The following is an 8,103-nucleotide window of genomic DNA, read 5'->3' on the forward strand; positions in this document are numbered from 1 at the left end:
TGACTGCGAGGGTAAATGAGTAATTCCTACCCGAGTTATGTTTGTAAGTATAGACAAGTGATTCCTATCTGACGTGTAATGTCGATGGTAGACGAGCAATTTCTATCTGAGAATGGACGAGTAAGTCCTATTCGAGTCTTGGCCTGTGTATAGACGAGTAATTCGTATTCGGGTTAAGGATGTGGCACCTACTTGGGTAGACGAGTAATGCCTACCCCGGTTTCGGTGAAACGCGGGCATGGGTTGACGAGTAATACCTATCCTATGTTGTGGTGTTCTGTCCAGAGTTAGCTACCGGACATATCGGGTTTGACTTTATAACCGACAGATGAGACTCATCAGATATAGGGCAGGCATACATCTTCTGTATATTTTTGTTTTGTTTGCTATGCCTTACTTGGGTTTGCCTTTGTGATTATTATGTTACCTACTATACTTGCTACCTGTTATAACTGTATCCTACTTGTGTTTGTCTTTGTCTGCTTTGTTTGTCTATGCAACTAGATGCCCCTCGTCTGGCGGAGGAGTGACGAGGGCAGTTCCACCAGAGTTTTGGAGGATTGGGCGAAGTCGAGAGGTTGAAGGAATGAATTGGAACTAAGTTAGTAATTGAGTTATAACTAAGAGCCTTAGACGATTACCTTGTTTATGGTTTACAGTTTAATCTTTAAGCTTTTAATCTGAGTGTCAGAAGTTTTAGGATCGCCTCTGACTTTCCTGGGACATTATATATTAGTTATATGGGCACCGTTACCATGCTGAGAACCTCCAATTCTCGCCCTATATATATTTTGTGATTTTCAAATGCAGGACGTGAGGCTCCCTCGCTGAGGCATACTGGAAGCTTTCTGCAAGTGAAGAACTCTACCCGTTTGGAGTTTCATTTTGGTTTTAAATGTATATGTACATAGTTATATATATATATATATATATCCCTCTTAGAGGTTGACTTGGAGAAATAAGTTCTGTAAATAGTATTTTAGGTATTTTTGGGTTTCACATGTATATATGCTATAGCCAGACTTAACTTCGCGAGCCGAGTCAGAAGCTTTGTTATTTGTATCTTGGCACTCTTCTTTTATATATCTATGTTTTGCTTTACTCTTATCTCTTTTGGTTTACGTTTATCTCTTACGTGAGTGATGCATTTTTCTGTTTAACGCTTTTGATTTAACTTTTGTTTCAAAGGCTCCTAGATAAAACTTCTTCATACCTATATGTACTATTTTACTTTTAAAGGTCGTAATACCTCGCCACCTTTATTTTATGACTTAAGCATAAGACTGTGTGTAGTAGGGTGTTACATTATGGTATTAGAATAGTTCATTCCTGTAGAGGCTAAGGGATGGACTGATTATGCTTCTAAGCATACTCTGGCTGTGTGTATATGCTATTTAGGATGTCTGCTTGACATATATAGCATAAATATTTATGAGCATACTTTTGGAAAATTGAAGCACTAGACTTGAGATATTAAGACTGGCCACCTTAATATTAATTATTCGGTGTGGACAAGACCCAAAGGGCATCTCATGGATGCGAGCGAAGTTATATGGTTGATTTTAAAGCTGCTCTGGAGAATATGTTTGATGTTGTGTGAGCTACTGCAAAAGGGATGGTGTGAACAAACTAGAAACAACGAAGGAGGTGGTAATAGACTTGGTGGTGGAGACACCAGAGGAATTTGAACTCGTGCAGCTAGAGTAAAGGTCAATGGCTTTTAGTTAGAGAAGTAAAAAGATTCAAGGAGATGTTTTGGTAGAAGCGAGTGAATATTTGAGTTCATAGTAGTTTATAATCAGAGTGGCACTGCAGAAGCACGGTGATTTTGATGGCTCTAGGGTAGTAGTAACGAGAGAAAGAAGACTTGGGATATAGGATGGTTTTGAGGATTGACGTAGGATCAAGAAATGGAAAGTGTGAGTGCATAGTTTAGGTTATAATGGATTGACCCAGATTAAGAGATTTAGGAATTGGTTGGTGTTTGGCATAGTCGAGAAGGAATTGATTTTTAAGAACTCTTGAAGGGTAAGAAAGTTTGTAGTCATTGAGAAAGAGCTAGACGAAACTAAGAGTGAAACAAATGGGTATGACCTAGGCTTGAATTGGGAATAGGGTGTTAAATTGATGTTGGAGAATGATAAAATGAATGATAAGATGTCGGTTGAATATGAGGGAGCGTATATGGGGATTTGAGAGCGAATTTTCAAGGGCGGAAATTTTTGTTAGGGGGTAGGATGTAAACCCCGAGTAATTAGTAAATAATTAACCAATAAATTAATTATTATTAAAAAATTAGAAAATTAAATTTTCTAATTTAATGAGGTAGAAATAATTAAAATATGAATTTTAACACTAATTTTAAACATGTTGACCCAAAATTTGGCCGAACGAGCCGCACTGATAGGTCCGGGCCCAAACTGGGCCTAAGACCCAACCTATTTAATCACCTACCATGAGCTTTCAGCTCATTAAAGATAGATAAGGGGGAGAGAGAGTGTGCATAACGGTGGGGGAAAGGGGAAAAACCTGAAAGCCTTGCCCAAATTTAATTCACCATAAGGCTTATACATATTTATATATAGAAGGAAATAATATATTCTAGAAGCCTGATGAAGGATATAGTTCATTTAATAGTATTTGAAAAGCGCAAAACGTACTAGCGAAGCTACTAACTTAAAGTACAAGAAATAGATACCAAATAACAAAATATCATAGTATAATATTATAAGAATCTAGCCACGGCTCGTGGAGTTTAAGCCAGCTAGCCATATACAGACCATATATGAAACCAGATAGTAAAAACAACTTATACAAGTTTTGTTCTCTCAATACATGCCTCTAGGCAAAATAAAATACAAAAGTAAGAGATGTATAGCAAAATAAATCAAGAGACTCAAAAGGTATCTAGATCCTCCGCCTCTGTCACCATCCAGACAACTCGCTGAGGTGGGTTGCGACCTGCATCTGAAAAACAACAACAAAGTATGGAGGAGGTTCTCAGTATGGTAACAGTGCCCAATGATGTAAGATGTAAGGCTCCGGGACGCCGAAGGAAATCCTAGAACTTCACATCACATACGGATATTCAAGCTTAGAACAAAATAAATAAATATTTAAAGAACTTAAACCATAAACCGTGTTATCTAAACTTAGGGGAATTCTAAATAATACTTATCACACCGCTCTATCCCACAGCCCTCGCAAACCTAACCTCCGTGCGATCCCATCGCCACCGCCTACCTAACCTCCTCAGCACCAGACAATCACAATTAATGCAAACAAGTAGAACACAGATAATATTCATATACAACAAGTAGTTCAAGAAGCAGGTAGGCATGTTATACAATTAGAAAAACTCAAGTAAACAAAGCAAGCAAGCATATAGAAGATGCATATGATGAATGTCTGTCCTATTGGCTGTGATATCACATGTCGGTTATCGCCAAACCCGACATAAAATCCGGTCGACTACTCCCGGATTAGTCACTCTATTGCGCATAAGAAGGAAAATTTCGAGGGATGAGTGCCCTACCACCTTCTCCTTTCAGAGGGAAATATTCCGAGGGAGCGTGCCCTACCACCTTCCTCTGGTTGCCGCATGATTCCATGGGTTAGTGCCCTACCACCTTGCAATCAGAGAGAAGTCGCATTTTTAGGAGGAATAATTCTGAGGGATGAGTGTCCTACCACCATCTCCTTTCAGCGGGAAATATTCTGAGGGAGCGTGCCCTAACACCTTCCTCTGGTTGCGAAAAATTTGAGTGAGAATCCCAACTTCAACTCTCACATCCGAACGTAGGCGGGAGACTACCACAGCCCCTACGATGGAGAACAATGTATATCATAATCACGTATTCCATCTTAGAGGCCATTCCTCTAAACACACTCCCACTCATACTCGTCACAACCATCATTACTTCATAAGTTCCATTCCGAACTCCTTAGTTCATCAGTTTCTCAAATTCGTTGTCAGCAATCACCATATTCACCACTCTTCCTTCTCTCTCAACCAACTCATCCTCACTATACCAGAAACCTAAACCTCCCTTCGCTAACTTATCAAAGTAAAACTAAACCTCCTAGGACCATTCCCATGTTTCAATATCCAAAATTGAGCCCAAGAGTCTTAAAATGGTGTTACAGAGGCTTACAAGCTTGCTGGGAAGGTGAAATAGTTGAAAACAAGTTTTAAATTTTTGAAATAGGGCATGTGCTTACGCACAGGTGTGTGCGTTCGCACACCCAGGCAGACTTTTAAAGTGTGCGTACACACAGGGGGTGTACGTACGCACAGGTACAAAATTTCACAAGTCTGTTCACTCGCACAAGCTGTGCTAGCGCCCCCAACAGACTGACCTTCCCAACGTGTACGTGCGCACAGGGCTGTGTGTACGCACAGGTTGTAAAACTTCCTTGGTGTGTGCGTGCGCACAAGGCTGTGCGTACGCACATACCAGAAATCACAAAATTCTGCAACTCTGCAGAATTTCATATTTTGACACCAAACTTTGAACGATCATAACTTCCTCTACAAAAGTCCAAATTTTACAAACTTTATATCAATTCGAAGAGTTTTTAATGAAATTTAATTTAAAATAAATCCCAGCCAATTTTGAAAACTGAGGCTCAAGTTATGATCCATCAAAATTCACTAAAAATATGTTTTTACCCAAAATCTCAAAAACTCAATTTTTAACCAAACCTCAATCCAATACCAAATCAAACACATTTCAACCATACCAAAACAACCCAAAATTCATACCAAATACTACTTCAACCATTTTCTCAATCACACAACCTTCCAAACCATTCAACAACTCTAGATCCAACCAAAGTCACATTTCTCAATTTCCATGGACCTCATTAACATCAATATTACCAATTACCATTTCCATCAATCATCAACATAACTAATCACCATAAATACTCATCGACACCAATACAAATCCTCATCAATTCCAATAATTATCACCAAACAATACCCAATATTACTTAAATCCATCAAAACGTTTATTCTTCTCATTATCCTTAATAACTCAAATTTACACCAATTGTCCTCAAAATAAAAATTCATACTTCTCATCAATTTACCTCAACATTATCAATCCTTATAAATATTCATATTTCAACAATCAACCTACACATTCACCAACATCAACCAACATCATAATATATCATTAACATCAATAACCCTCATCAACAACAATAAACCACAACTCTCATCATCTATCAATACCAAACATCACACCCAATCTCATTTCATCTCAATCTAATTATTTCACACCATATTTAGCATTACAACATCATAATTCATCAATATACTCAAAAGTCATCAATCCATCATAATTCATCATTCAACATTTCAAATCCTCAAATCATTATACATCATCATCATACAACAATTCCAACAACCAATTTAATTCAATCCTATCCTATGGGTCAACTAGTCTAAGTTTCCAAAAACATTACATATTACATAATGAAAATCGAAACCATACCATGGCCGATTCCCAAACACTCCAAACACCAAAACGAAACCTCCAAACTTGATCCAAAGCCTCAACCAGCTCCAACAAACACCAAAGCTCAAACTAACAACACATATATCACCAAAATCAAAACTTAAGATACATAAAACAACTAAACACAAGGGTTTAATAAAACCTTACCTTACCCAACAAGATTAGGGGTAAAATATAACAATTACCTGCTACTAGAGATCACCTAAACAAGCAAAACCACAAAATCTACTCAAAATTATAACCTCAAAAATGCAAAAATCTAGGGCACAAAACTGGGAACTGAGATGCGGTTTTTTACCAAATTTACTTAGATAGAAACGTAGAGCTCAATGAGAGCTTCGCGTGGCCATAAACGGCTCGTCAATCGGAGCTTCGGATCAAAAGTTATGGAGCTTTGAAGGAGGAGGTGAATAGTGTTTCTTCTCTCTTCTCCCCTCTCCTTCTTGCAGCTGGTGTATGTGTGTTTATGGGTGTGTTGTGTTGAATGGGTTCATTAATGAACCCTTATATATGTTGGGTTTTGGCCCAACTTGGGTCTGGTCTAACCCGTTAGCTTTTTTAGCCCGTTCGTCCTAACTTTGGGCCAAACATTTAACACTAATGTCCGGTTTTTCATTTCTAATATGTTTCTAGGATTTTCGACTGTTTTCACTTTTTCTTGCACAGAACCGGGCAGACTTAAACCGGTTCGACCGGTTCAACTGCCAGTTTGCGGTTTTTCACAGTTTTTCGCAGAAAACACATTTTCTGACTCGGAAAGACCTACTGAGTCCAAAAATCATATTTAAATCCCAAATTCTCATTCTAACTTTTCGGAACTTAATTTGGGCATTTAAATTATTTTATTCGTGAAAACTCCGGTTCTTACACATCATCTGCATATGTTTGTTTTGTTTGCTATGCCTTACTTGGGTTTGCCTTTGTGATTATTATGTTACCTGCTATACTTGCTACCTGTTATAACTATCTGGCGGAGAAGTGACGAGGGCAGTTCTACCGGAGTTTTGGAAGATTAGGAGAAGTCGAGAGGTCGAGAGAATGAATTGGAATTAAGTTAGTAATTGAGTTAGAACTAAGAGCCTTAGACGATTACCTTGTTTATGGTTTCCAGTTTAATCTTTAAGGTTTTAATCTGAGTGTTGGAAGTTCTAGGTTCACCTCTGACTTTTCTGGGACATTATATGTTAGTTATGTGGGCACCGTTACCATGCTGAGAACCTCTGGTTCTCACCCCATACGTATTTTGTGATTTTCAGATGCAGGACGTGAGGCTCCCTCGCTGAGGCATACTGGAAGCTTTCTGCAAGCGAAGAACTCTACCCGTTTGGGGTTTTATTTTGGTTTTAAATGCATATGTTCATATTTATATTACTCCACTGTATATATATTATGTTTTGTCCTTCTTAAATGTTGGCTTGGAGAAACAAGTTCTGTAAACAGTATTTTGGGTATTTTTGGGTTTCACATGTATATATGATATGTATATATGCGCTGGCCAAACTTAACTTCTCGAGTCGAGTCAGAAGCTTTGTTATCTGTATCTTGGCACTCTTCTTTTATATATCTATGTTTTGCTTTACTCTTATCTCTTTTGGTTTACGTTTATCTCTTATGTGAGTGATGCGCTTTTCTGTTTTACGCTTTTGATTTAACTTTTGTTTCAAAGGCTCCTAGATAAAACTCCTTTATACCTATATATACTATTTTACTTTTAAAGGTCATAATACTTTGCCATCTCTATTTTACGACTTAAGCATAAGACTCTGTGTGGTAGGGTGTTACAGTATTGACGTCCAGCTATTTCAAATGCCAATTTTTTGCCGCTGCTACTAATTTACTTTTAAAGGTCATAATACTTCACCATCTCTATTTTATGACTTAAGCATAAGACTCTGTGTGGTAGGGTGTTACAGTATTGACGTCCAGCTATTTCAAATGCCAATTTTTTGCCGCTGCTAATGCTAACATTACTCGTAGAATAATCATTTTGATAACTTGACTTAAAGTATCATCATAATCCACTCCTTGCACTTGAATGAATTCTTTTGTAACTAGCCTGGTATTGTGTTTTCTATAGTGTTATTGGGATTGAATTTTACCTGAAAATTCATTTATAGCTCACGACCTTCTTGCCTTTTGGGAGTTTAATGAAACACCAAATCTTGTTTTAACCTAGAGCTGCCAATTCAGCTTATATTGTCTTTTTTTAACATTCATATGCAGCAGTTTTTTCGTGTAATGTCATTGTTAGTTATTAATTTAATGTTAAAACTTGTTATATGTATATTTAATTTTTTTCAATTTATAAAACTATAATTCAATACAATCCAAATCGCTTAAAATTAGATTCGATCGAATTTTTATTTTTAAATCATCTAATCTAAATTATACCACAAATAAAATTAATGTTCAAATAGAAGGAATTTTTTAGTCAAAACTGATCTAAATGCATGGCGGACACCTTTAGTTAGAGTGGTTGGATGACCACAGACTTTCAAAATCTTGTATATTACCGTTTAGTCGTTTACATGATATTACCGAGTATGTACCAAAATACCCCCTAAATCCTAGCGTTAGC

The sequence above is a fragment of the Arachis ipaensis genome, chromosome B01 (genome assembly GCF_000816755.2).
Source record: "Arachis ipaensis cultivar K30076 chromosome B01, Araip1.1, whole genome shotgun sequence".
In the NCBI taxonomy this organism is placed as follows: domain Eukaryota; kingdom Viridiplantae; phylum Streptophyta; class Magnoliopsida; order Fabales; family Fabaceae; genus Arachis; species Arachis ipaensis.